General features: G+C 39.7%; 1 protein-coding gene across 1 annotated transcript in view; it reads right to left on the bottom strand.

The window, feature by feature from the left end:
• LOC124553992 (histone-lysine N-methyltransferase eggless-like) overlaps positions 1 to 15908 on the bottom strand; it is a 374632-nt gene extending 358724 nt beyond the window's left edge. Inside the window, exon 1 of the mRNA XM_047128016.1 lies at positions 15797 to 15908. The gene's annotated coding sequence lies outside the window, so the exon portion shown is untranslated. The remainder of the gene's footprint in view (positions 1 to 15796) is intronic.
• Between the last annotated feature and the right edge of the window lie 6380 nt (positions 15909 to 22288).

Raw genomic sequence — 22288 nt, 5'->3', positions numbered from 1 at the left:
TTTGACACCTCTGTCAGAAATACAATGTCATCAGCGAACCTCATTTTTTTTATTATTTCTTCTCCCTGAATTTGAATTCCCTTTCCAAATTTCTCATTGATTTCCTTTAATGATTTCTCTGCATAAAGAGTGGATAATGTGGGGAAAGGCTACAATCTGTATTAACCACTTCTCGAAAACTACCAATCATACAAGTCTCTTAAATTCAATTTGGTTTATGTTGTAAATAACTTTCTGCTTCCTGTATTTTATCTGCGATAATTTCAAAATTTCAATAAATATATTCCACGCAACACTTTCAAAAGCTTTCTCCAGGCAAATGCATGCTTGTCTTTCTTCAATCTATTTTCTAACAGTTCGATATAGCCTCCTTGTTCCTACATGTCTACAGAACCCACAATGATTTCCCAAGGTCACATTTCCCATTCATTCCATTTTTCTGTATATAGCTCGCATTAGTATTTTACAAAAATGCTTTTGATACTTATGTTCCTGTAATACTGACAGCTGTTAAACGACTGCTTTCTCTGGTATTATTCTTGAAGTCTGACTGTATTTCAGTTTTCTCATATACCTTATCTGCCAAGTGGGACAGTTTTGTCATGGTTGTTTCTCAATGGGATCTTTATAATTCTGAGGGACTGCTGTACATTCTGGATGTCTTTTTTCACTTTGATCTCTGAGTACTCAGTGAAACTCTTCTGCATCCTTCACTGCTTCCTCCCTCTCTATATTATTGTGTAATAGTTCCTTTATCCCTTAACTTACCCATTGTCCATGTGAACACAAGTCTTTAAAAGTTCTGTCCTTTCATTGTTGTCAGCTAACAGCTATTTTTCACATTGGCAATCATGTATTTTGTCAGAGTGGTTTTCAACTCTGCATTCATTGTTTTAACACTTCATTGTTACCATTACCACTGTGTTTGTGACAGTCTGTATTGTAGGTAGTGCTTTGGCAATAGCAATGAAGCATACTGATGTGAAGTGTGTATTGTTTTATGGAAAAGTTCTTTGTTTCTTCGAGTGAAAGTATTTGTAGTAAGGCTAAATATGTTTATTAAGAGAATCATTTTAGAGAAATTGTTATCCATAGATTAAAGTTTTGTTTATGAAGAGATTATTTTTAAAGTATCAAAATCAATTTTGTTTCTTTTTATCTTTTGTTTGATAACAGAGGCCTCACGGAATCTTTGCAACCAGATCTGATTCAAAATGGTTCAAATGGCTCTGAGCACTATGGGGCTTAACATCTGTGGTCATCAGTCCCCTAGAACTTAGAACTACTTAAACCTAACTAACCTAAGGACATCACACACATCCATGCCCGATGCAGGATTCGAACCTGCGACCGTAGCAGTCGCGCGGTTCCGGACTGAGCGCCTAGAACCGCGAGACCACCGCGGCCAGCAACCAGATCTGACTGTGCAGGCTTACAGAACTTACGTAGTGTGCCTGGATCGAGCAATTATATTCAGGTGCTGAGGATGACAGGGGAAGAGACAAATGTAATAAGGATTTTGTTCCTCGGCAACATCTGTCTTATGATGAAATATAATTAAATTATTTTGGAAGACATTCTTGCAAGCAATTTACCAGGGACAAATCAGTATTATTTGTAGATAAAGCACAGTGTTAATCACCACTTCTGGATATCTTTTAAGTCTTCCCTTTTGTCAAGGAAAATCACCAAATGCAAATGCAACATATGAAGAACAATTTGGTAAGCCTACTTCCCAAACCATTCAGGTGATAGATGATCTAACATTGGAAGCAAAGTAAGTATCATTCCATTTCATTTTTGACAACCTATTTAGAGTATTTGCTGTTTGCCTTCCCTAAGAGAAGAATGTTATGGAGGAAGAGGCTGTGTTAGAGGAAACATGAGTTCCCAAATATTCCCCACTTCTTCAAAGCAAAAGTTTGTTAAAACTGAGAGGGGATATTTTGAATTTTCTCTTCCTCAGGATAACGACATTGTCACAAAATGCATGGCAAATTCAGCAGTTCCTGCAGCATCTAACGATGAAGGAATGGAACTGATATCATCTGTAAAAGACTTTGCAAAAGAGAAGAAGGCAATTCAAGCACAATATCCTCAGATTATTGCAGCTTATAATAAACACGAGGACAACAGATAGGATAGATGAAAATATTGCCATGTGCATAATAAATATTCCAAGAAGAAATGGTACTGGGCTTTACTTTCATGGTTGATTGACATATTTGTACATGGTGCCTGGGAGCCCAAGAAAGGACAGGAGCTAGGACTACTCAGTTTGAATTCAAGAGAGAAGTTTTACAAGTATACCAAAAGAGAGATATATGAATCCCATAAAAGGAGCAGACAGATCTATCTGTCCTATCTAACTGTGTGTTCCAAGTGATTTAAGATATGTCACAAAATACTACATCTAGAAAACAGAAAAAGAGAAGATGGGTCAGTTTTTACAGCAAGCAGAAGTCCTCAGCACTTTGCATAAAATGTAGGATTGTGTCTAGAATGATTTTAAGTATACCACACATGTCAATAAATCCAAGAGTGTGAAGTAACTTTTGTTTGTTTTTATAAACTGATTTATAAGAATCATATTGTTCACATTTTGCATTAAAACCTGCTTAATAACAATACCAGTAATTGAATTTCAGTGCCAAAGAATTACATTTACAATATGTACCATGGTGCCTCGTGTCCATATGGACACAGTACGTTACAGACACACTAAAACAGAGAAATGTTATATAACAACTTGTATGCATTACTTAAATGTATGAGAAATCAGTAAATTCAAAATAAACAAAAATATCCAGTTCTGAAAAATTTGAGCACTTCAAGATGCACCTTCTAGACAATTCTCAACCTCTCAGCTTTCTCTCTTTTCTTAGTACTGGCTTGCCATCTGAGCTCTTTATGTTAATTCAAGTGTTCTCTTTTCTCTGAAGGTTTCTTTACTATTTTTATATGCAGCAGCATCTATCTTCTCCTCCTTACTTTGGTGCATTTTATATTTTCTCCTTTCATTGACAACAGTTAGCACCTCCCATGTTGTTCAAATGTTTCTGCTGGGTCTTATCCTTTTCTTCTGCTACCTTCACTATTTCATCTCCCAAAGTCTCATATACCTTTTATTATATTTTTTTCACCAATTTCAGTAAGCTGTAGTCTAATGCTCCTATTGAAACTCTCAAAATACTCTGTGTAGCCTTTTTTCCTTTCTTATCCTATTCCTATCTCCTTAATCTGCTGCCATTTCTTCAACTTCAGTCTGTATTTCATAACAAATTATGGCCAGAGTTAACATCTGCTCCTGGAAATGGTTTGCAGTTCAATAATTGGTTTCTAAATATGTCTTACCATTATACTGATGACCAGGGACATTAACTATCTGACAACAAATAATGTATGGTCAAAGTCAGTTTGGAACTGTAAAGAAGGGCACCAATATAGACAAGACTATCTACACATACAGTAAGAATGCCCTTAATTTATTAGATAATAAACTGCACGTTACTGATACAAATTTGAGCTGCCAAAATCATTTGACTGTGTACATCACAATATTCTTTTAAGAAAATCTGAATATTTAGTGTACAGGAAATGCTGCAAAATAGTTCAAGTGCTATATCTCTGACAGAAGACAAAGGGTGTCAATAGGAATGACAGACATATAAAGCTATCAGGCATGTCCAACTGGGAACCGATAACATGTAGTGTCTCAAGGTTTCTCCTCCTTGTATATCTCGATGTTCTATCATCATTAATGTTACCAGACGCCAAGTTTGTTTTGTTTGCAGATGATAAAAACATGACAATAAGTAGCAAATAAAGTATAGTCTCAACAGACACGTTGACGGACTTTTCACGGACAGTAATACATGGTCTAGTCAGGCAGCAGTAGCCCACCGAGGCAGACGCAGCAACACGGAAGTAACCGCTTTTGAGTCATTTACGAGTTCCTAACCAGGGGAAAATTTTATTGTATCATCTGTGTGCTTTAATAGTTTAGTTTCTTGAGTTTCTGCATGTAAATTTAATATCTAACAGCCACAGTTGTCATGTTTTCATTTGCGTTGGAAAGTAAACCGATTTTGTGACATATTACAAGTTCCTAATCAGGGGTAAATTATTTAGTTTCACCTGAGTGCTTCGGTATTTAGGTTTTCAAATATCTGTGTATTACTATACACAGTTCATGCATTTCCATTGGGTCTAGAGTAGAGTTGCACAGCACATGCTGATAGTCCGTTTATCTGCATAGTTTAGTTTTCCACAGCCTTTAGTATGGACAAGGACTGTGATTGTTGTGTACGGATGCGAGTAGAGTTGGTGACACTTCGCTCTCAGCTTCAGGCCGTGATGGCTTTGGTTACACAGCTTGAGGCTACAGTGGATAGGCACCACCGTTGTGGGCCAGCTGTTTGGATCCAACGGACATCCAGCGTGTCAGAGTCCTCCGATTGGTCCTCACCGGTGGTCAACCCAGTTACTGCTTGCACTGAGGCTGAATCCCTCACCTGTGGTCGAGTGGGAGGTTGCCCCAGGGCAAAGTAGGCAGCAAAAGACTTCCCAGGTGGCCGCACGTAAGGCCTCCCCGGTTAGTCTGACAAACAAGTTCCAGGTGATGTCTGTGGCTGACACTGTCGCTGAGCCAGATGCTGTAACCTGTCCTGTTTCAGAGGAAACCACTCAGCCTGCAAGATCCGGGCAATTGCAGAGGGTGGGATTATTGGTAGTTGGGAGCTTCAACGTTAGGTGCATTATGGGGCCCGTTAGAGACTTGGCTGACAAGAAGGGTAAGAAAACCAATGTGCACTGTGTGTGCATACCGGATGGAATTCCAGATGTGGAAAGGGTCCTCCCGGATGCCATGAAGAGCACAGGATGCAGCCAACTGTAGGTGGTTGCTCACGTCAGTACCAATGATGTGTATCACTTTGGATCAGAAGAGATTCTCTCTGGTTTTAAGCTGCTAACAGAAGTGGTAAAGGCTGCCCATCTTGCTTGCAGGATGAAAGCAGAGCTGACCATTTGCAGCATAGTCGACAGGACCGATTGCGGACCTCTGGTACAGAGCTGAGTGGAGGGTCTGAATCAGAGGCTCAGACCGTTCTGCGACCATATAGGCTGCAGATTCCTCAACTTGCGCCAAAGGGTGGTTGGGTTTCGGGTTCCGCTGAATAGGTCAGGTGTTCACTATATGCAGGAGGCAGCTACACGGGTAGCAGGGGATGTGTTGCATGGACTGGGCGGTTTTTTAGATTAGAGGGTCTTGGGAAAACACAAGAAGGGCATCAATCACAAAGGGTGCTGGCTGAACACAGGAAGAATGTAGATACAGGAACCATTGGTGTAACAGTTGTAAATTGTCATAGCTGTGTTGGGAAAGCACCAGAGCTCCAAGCGCTAATAGAATGCACTGATGTTCAAATTATTATAGGCACTGAAAGCTGGCTAAAGCTGTATATAAGCTCAGCCAAAATTTTAGTGAAGAACCTAACAGTGTTCCGAAAGGATAGGCTAAACATGGTTGGCAGTGGTGTGTTCGTTGCTGTCAGAAGTACTTTAACTTGTCGCGAAATTGAAGCAGATACTTCCTGTGAGTTAATATGGGCAGAGGTCATCGTTGGCCACCGGAATAAAATAATAATTGGATCCTTTTATGACCTCCCAATACAGATGATACAGTTGCTAAAAGGTTCAAAGAAAACTTGAGTTTGATTTCAAACACATACCCGACTCGTACGATAATAGTTGGAGGTGACTTTAATTTACCTCGATATGTTGGCAAAAATAAATGTTTTATTCTGGAGGTACGCATAAAATATCATCCAAAATTGTGCTAAACGCATCCTCTGAAAATTATTTTGAGCAATTAGTTCATGGGCCCATGTGAATAGTAAACAGTTGTGAAAACACACTTGACCTCTTAGCAACAAATAATCCTGAGTTAATAACAAGCATCAAAACCGATTCAGGGATTAGTGAACACAGAGTTGTCGTAGCGAGATTGAATATTGTAATCCTCAAAAAATAAGCAAAAAATATACCTATTCAAAAAAGCAGACAAAAAAATCACTTGATACCTTCCTAAGAAACAATCTCCAGTCATTCCAAATTAATAATATAAGTGTAGACCAGATGTGGCTTAAATTCAAAGAAATAGTATCAGCAGCAATTGAGAGATTTATACCAAATAAATTAACAAACAACGGAGCTGATCCTCCTTGGTACACAAAACAGGTTAGAACACTGTTGCAGAAAAACGAAACAAACATGCCAAATTTAAACAGATGCAAAATCCCCAATATTGGCAATCTTTTACAAAAGCAGAAAATTTACTGCAGACTTCAATGCGAAATGCCTCTAACAGTTTCGACAACGAAACTCTGTTTCGAAACTTTGCAGAAAATCCAAAGAGATTCTGGTTGTATGTGAAGTATGTCAGCAGCAAGAAACAATCAATGCCTTCTCTGCACGATAGAAATGGAGATACTATCGAAGGCAGTACTGACAAAGCAGAGTTACTAAACACAGCGTTCCGAAATGCCTTCACAAAATAAGATGAAGTAAATATTCCAGAATTCGAATCGAGACCAGCTGCCAACATGAGTAACGCAGAGGGAAATATCCTCTGAGTAGTGAAGCAACTCAAATCACTTAATAAAAGCAAGTTTTCTGGTCCAGATTGTATACCAATTAGGTTCCTTTTGGAGGATGCTGATGCATTAGCTCCATACTTAACAATCATTTACAACTGTACCCAAAGACTGGAAAGTTGCACAGGTCACATCAATATTCAAGAAAGGTAGTAGGAGTAATCCACTAAATTACAGGCCCATATCATTAACGCCGATATACAGCAGGATTTTAGAACATATATTGTGTTCGAACATTATAAATTACCTCAAAGAAAACAGTCTATTGACACAAAGTCAATATGCGTTTAGAAAACATCACTCCTGTGAAACCCAAGTAGCGCTTTATTCACATGAAGTGTTGAGTGCTACTGACAAGGGATTTCAGATCGATTCCATATTTCTGGAAGGCTTTTGACACTGTACGACACAAGCGGCTCATAGTGAAATTGCGTGCTGGAATATCATCTCAGTTATGTGACTGGATTTGTGATTTCCTGTCAGAGAGGTCACAGTTCGTAGTAACTGACGGAAAGTCATCGAGTAAAACAGAAGTGATTTCTGGCGTTCCCCAAGGTAGTGATTAGGTCCTTTGCTGTTCCTTATCTATATTAATGATTTTGGAGACAATTTGAGCAGCCGTCTTCAGTTGTTTGCAGATGATGTTGTCGTTTATTGACTAATAAAGTCATCAGAAGATCAAAACAAATTGCAAAATGATTTAGAAAAAGATACCTGAATGGTGCGAAAAGTGGCAGTTGACCGTAAATTATGAAAAGTGTGAGGTCATCAACACGAGTGCTAAAAGGAACTCATTAAAATTTGGTTACATGATAAATCAGTCTAATATAAAAGCTGTAAATTCAACTAAATACCTAGGTATTACAATAATGAACAACTTAAATTGGAAGGAACACACAGAAAATATTGTGGGTAAGGATAATCGAAGACTGCGTTTTATTGGCAGGACACTTAGAAAATGTAACAGACCTACTAAGGAGACTGCGTAAACTACACACGTCCATCCTCTTTTAGAATACTGCTGTGCGGTGTGGGGTCCACAACAGATAGAACTGACGGAGTACATTGAAAAAGTTTAAAGAAAGGCAGGACATTTTGTACTATCGCGAAATATGGGAGAGAGAGTAACAGAAATGATACAGGATTAGGGCTGGAAAACATGAAAAGAACGGTGTTTTTCGTTGTGATGGAATCTTCTCATGAAATTCCAATCACCAACTTTCTCCTCTGAATGCTAAAATATTTTGTTGACACTGACCTACATAGGGAGGAACGGTCACCACTATAAAATAAGGGATATCAGAGCTCGTTCGGAAAAATATAGGTGTTCATTCTTTCCGCGCACTATACGAGATTGGAATAATACACAATTGTGAAGGTGGTTCGATGAACCCTCTGCCAGGCACTTGAATGTGATTTGCAGAGTATCCACGTAGATGTATATTGTTTCCCGGCAATTCTTTGACACTAAATTATGAAAAACACTCTATACACAATTCAGAAGTTGTAAAAGGTTTCCTGCGAGTATGTGCCTAAAATATGATGACAAGCAGATAGAAGAAGCTGTCACTATTAAATCCTTGGGATTGATGATAAAATCAACCAAGAGGAGAATAGCATAGAACTGCTGAAGCACATATACAAATCTTTATCTGCAATGCAAATGTTGTCAGGCATATGCGATATCAAAATAAAAAAGTAGTATATTTTCTATACATACTCCATAATGTCAGATGGGATTATTTTTTGGGTTAACTCATCAAACTAACCCAAAATTTCTGGAGTCCAAAATCATATAATAATTATTCTTTGTGGTCTGAACTAAAAAATGTCCTGTTTGGAGAACTGTGGATGTGACCTGCTGCTTCTCAATGTATTTATTTGTTAATGAAATTTGTCATTAAAAATATTTCTGTTTTCCAAGTCAGCAGTTCAGTTCATGGTATCAGAATACATAGTCACTTACTTGGGTCCAGAAAGTTATCTGTTAGTCAGGAACAAACATTTTCAATAACTTCCCAGCAGCCATAAAAAGTTTAAGTACTAATGAAATTCAGTTTAAAAAGGGCCAAAAGCATTTATTGGTATCCAACACCCTTACTCCACTGATGAATTTCTTAGCAGAACCAACTGATGTGTATATGTATATGTTACTAGTAATAAAAAACCTTAAAGTTTTACATACAAACTGACTTCTGCACATAGTTAGTGCAATAATGCAATCATTGTAAACAGGTGTTTAAAATTATATTTCTATTTACAATATCCTAAGAACTAACATATGAATCTCAATGTATTGAACATTTAAATGTTTTGTGACAAGTTATTTATTACTTTCTAAATGAAAATATGTTAAAGATTTTTTGATTTATGCTACATCCATGAGGACCATTTTATTTGTTATCTACAGAAGGTACATCAGTACATCTGTTTTTGTTTGTAAATATTTATTGCATATTCTGGTTTTCTGATATGCTCTACATCCTGGAGGATCCCCTCACTGTGAATCTACTGCAATGAAAAGTACACCCAATCTAATTTAGTCCTCGGACACTCTCAGTCATTTCCATGTAAACAATCTTCTTCCATGATTCTTAAAACAAGCGTTGGCAATTTTTCCACGTACCAATCATGTGCATACCAAGTTTGGCTGAAACTGATCCAGGTATTTCAGTATTACGATTACATGCCACTACTTTTCTGCACTCAATTCAACCTGCACAAAAAGTGGTGCAAAGGGCCTCTTACCCTCGCCGTATGTGTGTCCAGATACTAAATCACACTTTGAAGAGCCTATCAAAAACAACTTAAACTAATCCGTGATATAAATGTTCTCAAGCAACACACAAAATTCTACTTGATAGTTTGCAACATGAAACAGAGAATATTGGAAGAATAAATTCTGCAGGCAAAGGGACCCAGAAGAGAGGAGAATATACAGTGATCAGCCAGAATGTTACAACCACTGACCTGCTACCAACATAAACCCATAGAGGTGACAGCAGTGTCATCTGGCAAGGACTGACTGCTAGTCAGACACGCTCGGTACACACATCAGTGAGCGTGCTGCCGATGTGTGGAATTGGGAAGCCATGTGATCTGCTTCAGTTGACCGAGGGCAGATTGTGATGGTCTTGCTGTACAGCAAAACCGAGTCCACACATCATAGGGTCGGGCAGTCACCTCTCATTACAGACGTCATGTCATAGGCTGGGCAAACTGGTAAAACAGAACAGGTGGTGCACTGTCTGATGTTAGTTCTACATCAGTCTTTAATGCTGGGCAGAGTACAAGTGTGTCTGAACACACAGTGCACTGAAAACTCCTCAGACGATGGGCCTCCACAGCTGACAACCTGTGCACATGCCTATGTTAACACTATGACATCAGCAACTATGACTGAAATGGGCCCATGACCATCAGCATTGGACGTTGGTGCAGAGCTTTCTTTGTCATGCTGATGGAAGAGCATTAATCCATTGTATTCCAGGGGTGGAGTCAAGGTGACCGAAGGTCCATTATGCTCTGGGGAACATTCACATGGCCATCCATGGATCCAGTGGAGCTTTGCAAGGCACCGTGACAACCAAGGAGTATTGTATACTTGCTGGAAACCGTGTACACCCCTTCCTGACGATCATGTTTCCCGATGGCAGCAGCATTTTTCAACAAGATAATGCACCATGTCACAAGGCCAGGAGTGTGATGAAGTGGTCTGTGGACCACAGTGGTGAGTTCCAATTGAGTACTGGGGCCCCAACTTGCTAGATCTGAACTCGACTGAACACATCTGGGCTGTGATTGAACATGATGTCAGAGCTCATTGTCTCCTCCCCGGAATTTACAAGAATTAGGCGACTTGTGTGAGCAGACATGGGGCCAGCTCCCTCCGGTGACTTGCCAAGGCCTTACGGCTTCCACGCCACGATGCATCACCGCTGTTATCCATGCAAAAGGTGGAGATACTGGCTATTAGGTACCTGGCCATAACGTTCTGACTGATCAGTGTATGTCCTTGTGTTGGCCTGTAGACCATCAAATTTGGATATCAGCAGGAAGTCTCACTTAAGAACCAAAAAGAAAGAAAGAACAGATTGTCAGTCCCAGGACAGAAAAAAATACATTTACAACAGGAATAAAACTAATTGTTTTTCTTACATGTGTATAAAAAAAACTATCACAAGTGCAACAACCTAATGGATGACAAAGATGAATGTTTAATGTGCCAGATAAAGCTGGATGAAAGAATACTATAGTAACATAGTTGGAAATATGGAAGCGTCCGATCCCGCCCATCTGCTCTGACCCATGACGTCAGAAATATGGCTGAAATGACCATAAACCACGATTCCAATATGGCGCATACAAAGTCGGTACGTACACATTATGAGGACGAAAATACATCGAGAAACAAACACACACACTTTCCACAAAAAGCCTAATGACACTAACGAGACAAGCGTGGGAAATGGGGTGTTTTTGGGTGGGGGCAAACTAAATATAAACAAATTTAGACACCCACCCCCATACAAAACCACACAAAATGACGAAAAAAACTGACATCACAAAACTCCCCAAATACCACTAAACACAATATCATCTGGAATCGGACACTTCCCTTGACCTATATAGCTCAACAGCAGCTCCCAATCCCATAAATTAGGGTTAAACACTTCCCTTTGCCTATATAGCTCAAAAACATCTCCCGATACTGATATCAACATACACAGCCACACACTGGGATTGAACACTTCCGTTGACCTGCGCACTGTTAATTTTATCCGTCATATCCATTCCTGAACAAAAACAACAATTGATTAATTTTACTAAAATTACCACATGATGTACAGCGAACAACACTAAATTAATCTTCACACAAAATCGTTAACTCACTGAAACGAATTCCACTACAAAACACAGCCGACACTCGAACAATTCTGGATAATGAGCAAAAGCAAACTGAGCCCATTACACTACACAAACGAAAACCCTGAACATACCACCAGAGAGCACAAAAAACCACAACACGACGACATCTACAAACACGCCACACTCACAAACCAAACTCCGCATCGTCATGACGTCACACACGACAACACCCTTACGTCACGGGTCAAAGCCGACGCTTGGGATCGGACGCTTCTGTCGACCCACGTAGTTTTAACCTCTGCACAAGTTAATTACTGTTGGCACCAACAAAGTTAAAAATAATCACTCTCAATTTATCAGAAATATTAGACACAGAAGTGCTGTCCTTGAAACAGTGGTCCTCAATACAGTCTTTTTACTTAAAATATGTACAACAATAAGCTATATACACCTTTGCTTATCATAACTCCGTGCAATTTACAGCTAAAACTGTAAAACTGTATCATGGTACATTGTTCATAATACACTGAAATGAGCACAGCAAATTCATGAAAAATACCACCATCAATAAATAAGCTATATGGAGTTTTATAAATCATTCTGTAGCATTAAGAAAATTTGAAGACAGTGTTCAGAAAAACTCTCAGCCTCACTTACAGATTGCAACACTAATTACATAATTTTGGTACAACTTTCAACAGGTTTTCTGTGAAACTGTAACCAATTCCATGCAATAGTCAGTTGTTGCTGGCTGTCTGAATACGATCCAATGTACGAGGTCTCAGAAATGGAAAGATTTACGCAAAGAAATTTACATTTTCATTATCAGCCTCAGACTTTTCAAATCACCTTCATATAATAGAATGTTGATGATGTAGTAACTTAATTGCTATGAAGTATTAAACAGTAAGAGACATCTGTAGTTTTGTCATCCGGCAAAACAACATGTCAGAAAAAAATGTTCAGGCATACATTTATACTCCACAGATTCGTGCATTTACTTTACTGAGGACCTCAACTTTCAGTCAAATGTGATTGGTTTTTCCAGTAATACATGACACTGTCCCAAACATATGGAAATCTGAATTAGCACCTGAATTGGGAACTGGGAAATACGGAAGTGTCCGATCCCACCCGTCTGCTTTGACCCATGACGTCACAAATATGGCGGAAACAAACACAAACACACACACTTTGCACAAGAAGACTAATGACACTAACGGGACAAGCGCGGGAAATGGGGTGTTTTGGGTGGGGGGCAAACTAAATATAAACAAATTTAGACACCTTGCGTAGCTACAACGTGTAAGTGAAGACAGTCATGCATGAATACCCACCCACCTCCCCAGGGGTCGTAACCCCTGCAACCCATAGAAGATAAAGATGCTTCAGTAGCTGATTAGTGTTTTTTGTCTTTTTAAAAAAAAAAAAAAAATAAATAAAAAATTAAAAAAAAACACTCACAGGATAGAACGAACAGATCAGAAAGATAAATATAATAAACTAAAACAGAAATTCGAGGAAACAGATAATTAAAATAAGTAATAAGTGTTTTAAAATTAAAAAAAAAAAAAATCTCACGAGACAGAACGAACAGATCAGAAAAATAAATAAAATAAGATAAAACAGAACTGGAGACAGCCACACTCAAACCAATCTCTGTGCCGTCATGACGTCACACACGACAACACCCTTACGTCACGTGTCAAAGCCGACGCGTGGGATCATACGCTTCTGTCGACCCGGGAACTGGCACACGCATAATAACACAACTTTTCTTCTTGAATATAGCAAATGGGATCCATCATATCTACTGGCAATTACAATGTTTCAAAAATATCTACTAGCAACAGCAATAATTCAAGAACCAATACTTGAGTTAGAAGTGTAGGTATATAGCAGCACTCTACACATCATTCTCATAGGGACCACGAACACAAGATTCAACTATTTATAGCATGCAAAGAGGCATTTAAGCAGTCATTCTTCCCTAGCACCATACACAAGTAGTAGAAAGGGAAGAGAACCTCATGTCTGGTACAATGAGAAGTACCGCCTGCTATACACTACAAAGTGATTAGCTGAGTACGGATGAAGCTGTCCATGGACCATTCATTATTCATCTGTGCCTAATTAGTTGTCTTCCCAAAATTTTGTTTACAGTGAAGAAATTTATTTGTAGCAGTATTTTATAGAATGTTTTCATAAATGGACGAAAGCTATAAATATCAATAACTCAGCAAAACACAAAGCAACTAGAAAGTATAGATTGCCATTACCATAGCAATGCAGACAAAAGTACACCTGCACACCAGCTGCACTGCACTCTGAGGCACCTTCTACACTGCAGGCAACTACATACTTGAACTTCTGAGTGAAAGAAAGATTACAGTATGTTTTATCCACAACACCACCACTATCAACAGAGCACAAGGTCTGAAAACTGACCTTGCCCTTTTTCAAAGCATTCATCCTACAACAAACATTTGGCAATTTAGGAAAATATGAGAACCCTAAATGTGACTGGCAGGGTTGTAATTTGGATGTCACTTTCCCCAGAAGCTAGCCCCCCAATTACAATGACGCCTTGCTTTGTGAGAGTGATTTAGAGCACTCTACAGTTTGAAAACAAAGTGGACTCTCACATACACAACTAAATTAATTCATAAATTTTCATTCTTCTCTTGCTCACACACAGTGGCAACCACATCAACAACCAGGGTTGTGGCCTAGACTATGACAGTTTTTTCCCACTCCACCTCCCCCCCTGAAAAAAAAGAGAAAAGAAATTGCACATTAAATATGAAAAATTTAAGGTGAAGGGGGCTGCACTACGTAACCCACACTGTGTTGAGCACAATTTTACACACTCACAAAGTATTATCTTGACCCCATCACAAGCAATCTCTGCCCCACCGCTGCCACTGACAGGAAGGTTACAAAATTACATATTGCATTTATTAATCTTCATGAAATTGATTAACACACAATGTAACCAGCTATCTGTGCAGAGGCCCTCTTTATCTGCTCATAACAGGAGGGTGTGTTTCCAGTGAGCACACCAGTATGTACAGTTTCCAAACACTTATGACCATACACTTATGGTCCACATAAAACATAAATTCATTACATCTTGTCTTTATAGTCTAACAACAAGAAACTTGCTTACATTCTTTCTCAGTTCTCAAAGAGAATGATTTATTTGAGATTCACATAAAATAAAGACTATGTCTCTCAAAAACTGCATTGTAGAATAACAGCACAAAAGTGGTTCTTTATATAATCTGGCTTCTATTTGTGTTGATGGAATTCCTTTTAGTATTACTGCTACTAAACTTGGACATAAGCACAGAAAATTATGCTTGTTAGGATTGGTCAAAAGAAATTCAAAATTTCTTGACAAGAATTCCTCCTTTTACACTACTTGTGATAAAATTGGTACAATATATTTCCTCTCAGCACAGCAAGGATTCTGTCAAAGGGCATACTTCAATAATTTTTCCTATGCTGGTTGATAAAGGCATTAGTAGGGCACCCACTACCTTGGACCTTTGGCAGCCTATGGATCAATAGTCTTTCAACAAAGCATGCAATTATCATACGAATTCTGATCGATTTTGACAGTTTCTTGTTAAATATTACTGCGAGAAACTTGGAAGACTAGAACTGACAATTACATGTGGCAGTATGGTATGAAATATGAACGGAAGCACGAAATTTAATACGTGCGCCTACTCAAGGCCTACAGAACGTCCCAAATCACAAGGTTACACCAAAGCACAGGACTAACAAAAATGCATTTGGGCACTTTCCTTTAGATGCTACAAATTATAGCAGACAGTGAGGATACACAGATTGTGGTTTACATTTTCCGTAAGTATAACTGTGATCTTTAGTTAAGGTGTAGAAAGGATTAGTGTACGGTTTTAAAATAAATCCGCATTGAAAAACATGACGCTGTAATATCTTTCAGATTAGTTTTTAGAGGTTACAGTGTGGTATTGGACCCCCTCTGAAATCTTGCTTGTAGTTACAAGCCGATCTACAACAAACATTTCGCCGTTTTTCATGGCCAGAACGGTTTGAGACATCGGCAAAGCGTTAACGCACTCCATACACACACAATGAACATCCCTTCTAGAGCGTTTTTAAACCAGACGCAAAAATTGCTACACTCACAACTTTTATCATATTATTAGAGCTCTACTTCCGAAATTCAACAAATACAGTTTACAGCATAGTAGACCTTTTAATTGCGGTACATTAATTACCGTTTTTCAGGCTTACGTTGCATTTAAATTCATTTAACTTTCAGTTAAAACTGATTGGCTTTTCCAATAAAATGTCAGTCACGGCCATATGGGACATGCAGTTCAACAACAGTTAATCTGAGAACGTGACGTCATACAATGTGACGCTACTTTCTAGGATACACGTTCTCCCTTTCGTTCTGTCAAAGATCTTCTACAGAAGATAATTCGTGAAAAGGAAGCGAAGTGGCAACGTGTAGTCACAGTCGCGATACTGCGCCTCGATTTTGTTACTTAATGCGACAACAGCGTGCCAAGCGACCAGAAAGAAAACTGTTGCGTTCGGCACGATCGTGAAAGCGAATATTAGTTATTTATTTTGGATTGTACTGTGCTATTTACAAATGGAAACGTAACGTAGCGCAGTAAATTGCAGCAACAACAAGAAGAAGATACCACATCTCTCGTTTTTAGGTTTCCTAAGGACCCTGAGAGGGAGATCATGTTACTAAACTGCATCGTCAGGATTCGCTTGCAAACTACACGTACATTAATGATTAATGCTGCGTTCTAGGAGCAGAAAATGAATAGCAGACGAGAACATCTTATGAAAAAAGACCCTGTTTTTTTAAATAATGGTAAGTTTTGTCCACTACAGTCGATCAAAACGAGTTTATAAATGCAGACAATAATAAACTAGTGTGGAATGCAGTTAACCACACTTTTTGTCATTCCAGATAAGCCACTTCACCTGACACTGAAGAGAAAAATGCCACAAAGGTACGACAATCCGTCTAAAGCTGTATAACTCTCCTATGGCACTGAGGCAGCCGGTTCAACTCTCTATATATCAGTGCCAGATTTATCTGCTTCGACGATGAGGTAGTAAAATTAATTTCAATTATTAGTGTCTAGAAAAAGCGTGTGGAATATCATAATCTGCAGATCACTAGACGTCGCGCAAACTGCTATGGGACAAGGAAAGTACCTATCATTTTAAGTACAGACAACAAAGGAAATTATCAAGAGGACCAAGTGAAGGAGGATAAATAAATTTTGAAGACTATAGGATCCCAATATTTAAAAAAAAAGATGCCCTTGACTTGTTGCTAAGCCAGACTGCCATGCCATCTACAAGATGGAAAGACAAAAATATGTTGTTTGCTCTAAATTTATTATATTACAGTGCTCAGGCATACACGTTTGGTCAAAATGTTTTATGTTTGCGTCAGTGTATACATTACAGAGGTATGTGGAAGGCATACAAATAAAATGAATAAATTTGAGATAAGTGACAATATGTTCCACCTTTTAAATCAGAAGGTACAGAATTTCCCCGATACTGAAAAACTAGTGCATATGTCATTGGATGAAGTCTCTAATGGCTAATTTAACATATGACAGCACTTCTGGCAGTGTTTCTGGTTTGAGGACTTGGGTTTTACACTAACAGTATGTTTCTCCCACTATTTGGCAGTTGCTCGTCCCACTTAAAGCTGAAGGTCGTACTTGTGACAACCATCGACAATGAATAAAAAGCAATAGGTCTACGGAAGACAAATGCGGCGTCGATCCCTTTTGCATGTAGAGATACATGTCTGTGCTTCTTATGAGAGAATCTATGTGTTTATATTCCGTTTATATCAACTTGGTAAGAAGCAGTTCTATCCAATGTCACAAGTGATTTTTCACGAATGTGTCGTAACTTGTCACTGTTTTCGTGATTTTTATCCCAACTTGCGCTTATCTTAGAATCATTTTTAGAAACATCTATGTCTTCTGATATTGCACAAAGGCTTGGAGGCAAAAAAATAATTCAAGTATTTCGTAAACCACGTAGGAAAGGGCTGAAAAACGAACATTATGCTTACAACACATCCGAAGTTCTTCTTTCTCGCCGCTTAGAGCGTTAGTGTAGCTCCAGCTGTCAAACGGTAACAGCTTTTAGAGCACTGAGTGTCGAGACTGTTATGTTAGACTGTGGTAAAACTGTTGAGTTCGGCTCGATCGTGTAAGCGTGTAGTTGTTGTTTATTTTGGTGTCTACAATGGTTTTTACAAACGGGAGTGTCTGAAGCGCAATAAATTGCAGCAACAAAAAGAAGACAACACCACATCTGTCTTTTTTTATATTTCCTAAGGATCATAAGAAGTATACACCATTATATTACTAAACTATATTGCCAGGATTTGCTCGCAAACTACAAGTACATTAATGATTAATGTTTCGTTTCAGGAGCAGAAAATAGCTAGTGAATAGCAGACGAGAACATCTTATGAGAAAAGATCCTGTTTATCTTTATAATAATGTTAAGTTTTGTTCGCCATGCTTCGAGCCAAACCAATTCATGAATGCAGACAATAATAAGCAGAATAAGGAGCAGAAAATAGCTAGTGAATAGCAGACGAGAACATCTTATGAGAAAAGATCCTGTTTATCTTTATAATAATGTTAAGTTTTGTTCGCCATGCTTCGAGCCAAACCAATTCATGAATGCAGACAATAATAAGCTCGTGTGGAATGCAGTACCCATAGTGTTTGACACCCTAAATAAGACACCTCTGCCGTTGAAGAGGAAACTGCCACAAAGGTTCGACAATACGTCTAAAGCTGTAAAACAATCCTATGGCACAGAAGCAGCCAGTTCAACTCTCCATTTACAAGTGCCCGATCTATGTGAATCGTCAACACAGATCTGCTTTGATGATGAAGTGGTTATATCAAGTGCAGTTATTCGTGTCTTGCAAGAGCCTGTAAAATATCAGAATATGCAGATCGCTAGTCTTCATGCAAAACTATTACGGGACAAGGAAAGTACAGACAGCAACAAAAGATACAATGTTAATGGCTTATTGGTTTGTGTTAACGTCTGTTTTTTGAATATTTTTGGTTTTCTTTCTTTTTTTTTTTTTTTTTTTTTTTTTTTTTTTTTTTTTTTTTTTTTTGTTTGTATCCTCTGTGTGCGTTATTGTCATCCTGCCATTTAGTGCAAACTGTTACACATTTAAATAACCTCTGTACAAACCGACTTATAACAAAATTTCATTTACTGTGCCTGATCACAGGTTATGAGCCTAGGTATGTAAGTCTGTTTTTCATTGCAGTGGCATAGATTTTTGGTGATATCAAACAGCAAATTTGACATTACCGGTGTAGTTTTGGTATGGGACAACACTCTACACATCAGTTTTCGAATTTGTGTGAAGGGGACAATTGGGTGGTACAAAAATTCCAAATGGAACCGATATTCAGAAGAAAATGCTTTCTAGATATTGTCAATGGCATAGCTATTAGTCCTCTGAAAGAGACAGAAGCTGAGGAAAAATATGGCTGAAAAACGACGCAACAACATAGAAACTCATTGTGACACAGTTGGGGGGTAGCGCCACTAACTCATCTACTTTCATGTACTACGTCAACTGGCATTTGGACTAAACTGAGGACTGTGTGCCAGAACGAGATTCGAAATCAGGAACTTTGCCTTTCGTGAGCGAGTGCTCTTCCATCTGAGTTACTGAAGCACGACTCACACCCCGTCCCGACAGCTCTACTTCTGCCAGTACCTCGTCTCCTCTTGTGCCATATTCCTGACTGTGTCAGTGTCGTGCGGTAGCGTTCTCGCTTCCCACGCCCGGGTTCCCGGGTTCGATTCCCGGCGGGGTCAGAGATTTTCTCTGCCTCGTGATGGCTGGGTGTTGTGTGCTGTCCTTAGGTTAGTTAGGTTTAACTAGTTCTAAGTTCTAGGGGACTTATGACCACAGCAGTTGAGTCCCATAGTGCTCAGAGCCATTTTTTTTGTGTCAGTGTTTTTGCCAAGTATTACTATGACAAGGTCATCTGTGTATCCTTGGCAGAAGCATTGTCTGGAATTTAGTTCCTCAATGACTTCATTCGCCACTAGATTCCACAATAGAGGAGACAAAACTCCTCCTTGTGGGCAGCCTCTAGTGGTCTTAATTACCATCTTTTCATTCATCATGGTAGTCTCTATCTTCCTTCCACTAAGCATGGCTCTGGTCCACCTACATATAGTGGTCCCCAGGTCGTGCACCTCTGCTGCCCTTACCATGGAATCGAAGGTCGTGTTACTAAAGGCCCCCTCGATATCCAGGAAGATGCAGAGGGCTATTTCTTGGAAGTGAAGTGCTTTTTCTACCTTCCCAACGAGTTGGGGAGCTGTCTCACTTGATTTATCTGGTTGGTATGCGTGTTTTTTCAGGTGTAAAGGGACCCTACTTAGCCACTCCCCAACGTATACATTAACCAGTTTTTCCAATGTTTTGAGAATGAAGGAGGACAGTCTGATTGGTCTCATATCCTTGGCCTTGGTATGATCAATTCTCCCTGGCTTTGGAATGAAGAAAACCTTGATTGCCCTCCAAACATTGGGAATGATTCCTACTGCTAAGCTAACGCTAAATAGCATGCATAGGATTCTTATAAGCTTTCCTCCTACATGTTGCAGGAGAGCTGGAAAAACTCCATCTGAGACAGGTGACTTGAACGGCTGAAATGTTCCCGCTGTCCACAGGATTTTGTTGAAGTTCACATACTCCTTGGCTGATTCCCAGTTCTCTCTTCGAGTGTCTGAGAACCATTGTCTCTCTGGGGTCACATACTGGTCTGTGTTATCCAGCAGAGAATATTGAGGAAAGTGAGTTTTGAGGAGCAATTCCAGTGTCTCATGTGCTGTCTTTGTATATTCCCCATACTCCTTCCTCAATGTACCTCCTGGATTAGTTGGAACTCCAGTGAGAATCTTGTGAAGTCTGGCTTGTGCAGCCATGCCTTCCACTTCCTCCCAGAATGCCTTCCAGGATGCCTCCTTTGCTTGTCTTATTGCAAGATTGTAACTGACAAGGGCCTCATGATATTTAGCCCATTGTCCTTTACGTCTCACAATATTAAACAGTCTCTGTACCTGTTTTCTTTCCGTTTCCAGTTTGTTATTCCACCAAGGAACACTCCTATTTGTGCATTTCCTGGTGACTGTGCAGTTGTCCTGATATGAGGTCACTATGGCAGAGGTAACAGCCTCTGCTACTTCCTCAAATTCTACTGGATTCCTTATCGTGGTTTTAATTTCTGATAAGCCTGAGTCAAGGTCCCTCCTAAATGTCTCCCAGTCTGATTTCCTGGGATTTCTATAAGTAATGATCTGTCTGATTCCCATTTCAACCTGAATTTAATGTACATGTGGTCCGATGAGGATGGCTCCAACACCACATGCCATTGTTTGGCGTAGCTACCCATCGTCATGGAACCAAATGTTATGTCAATTTATTTCCCCTATTCAGGACCTCTAAGTTGTTAGCTAAGAGTAATTCAAGAAGGTACTCACCTCTACTGTTGGTGTCCTTGCTGCCTCACACTAGGTTGTGGGCATTGGCGTTGCACCCCACCAGCAGTTGGTCACCTTGCCGATGGCAAGTCTCTACCAGTCTCCTCACCTCCAAGGGAGGAGGAGAACTGTCTTCGTAACAAAGGTGTGCTGAGGCCAAGACAATTTTCCTCGTGATACCTTCCTCACATTGCTGCAATTTGATGGTCACTAAGTCCCTAGAGCAGAAATCCATCATTTGCATGAAAGAAATGCCGTTTCTAACATAGATGCATGTTCTGGAGTTTCTTAGATTCCTAGCATAGATCAGCTTACCTCCAATGCCTCTGAGGCCTGATACACCCCCTTTGTATACCTCTGTATAAATAGGGTTCTCGTATCAGGGACACGTCCACTTCCTGTCTCCCCAGGCAGTGGCTCAGGGCAGCAGAGGCCCCTTTACTGTGCTGCAGATTAATCTGCAGCACCTTCAGGCTCTGTCTTAGTGCCATCTTTGAGATCTTTGAGAACCCTGACAGTGACCTGCGAGAACCCTAAAAACAGTTTCAGGTCGTGCTCCCGCATCGCCTTCAGGGACTTCTCACTGACCTCCACCACCAGGGTTCGTCCTTCCAGAGCAACCTTCTGGTTAATCACTCTCCAGGCTTCTGTCGGGACTTTTGGGTTCTGGGCCCCTGTTTTCTCGAACAGAGTCTTGGGAGAGACTTCCTTAAGGATCTTGGGTACCCATAATGATATCTTTGCGGTCTTAAGAAGCTCTGCTGCCTTCTTGACCAGTAGCTTCACATCTTCCCATGGGGATATCATGGGCACCTTGTCCTTGAGTCATTCTACTGTGTGCAGCCATTCTACTGTGTGCAGCCATTCTACTGTGTGCAGACCAACTTTATCTTTTTCTGTAGTCGTGTCCATGCTGGTCCCATGAGATTTGGGGATCTAAAAGGTCCACACCACGAATACCTCACGCAATTTAGATAGACCCTCCTAAAGGTGGGACCTGGGCCAGCGTCCCCCCCCCCCCCCCCCAATCTTTTCAAAGAGGGCCATCTGTACTAGTTCCTCCCACGGCAAGGTAATGGCCACCAGTGGATAACCTTCCTGAATAACTGCCATCCTAAAAACCGAGACTGCAGTACTATAGGCCTGTTTACCTATTTCTTGCCTCGGTTTTT

This window comes from Schistocerca americana, chromosome 11, assembly GCF_021461395.2.
Source record: "Schistocerca americana isolate TAMUIC-IGC-003095 chromosome 11, iqSchAmer2.1, whole genome shotgun sequence".
Lineage (NCBI taxonomy): Eukaryota > Metazoa > Arthropoda > Insecta > Orthoptera > Acrididae > Schistocerca > Schistocerca americana.
Note: the sequence above shows the minus strand (reverse complement) of the source record. Positions and strands in the feature narration are given on the sequence as shown.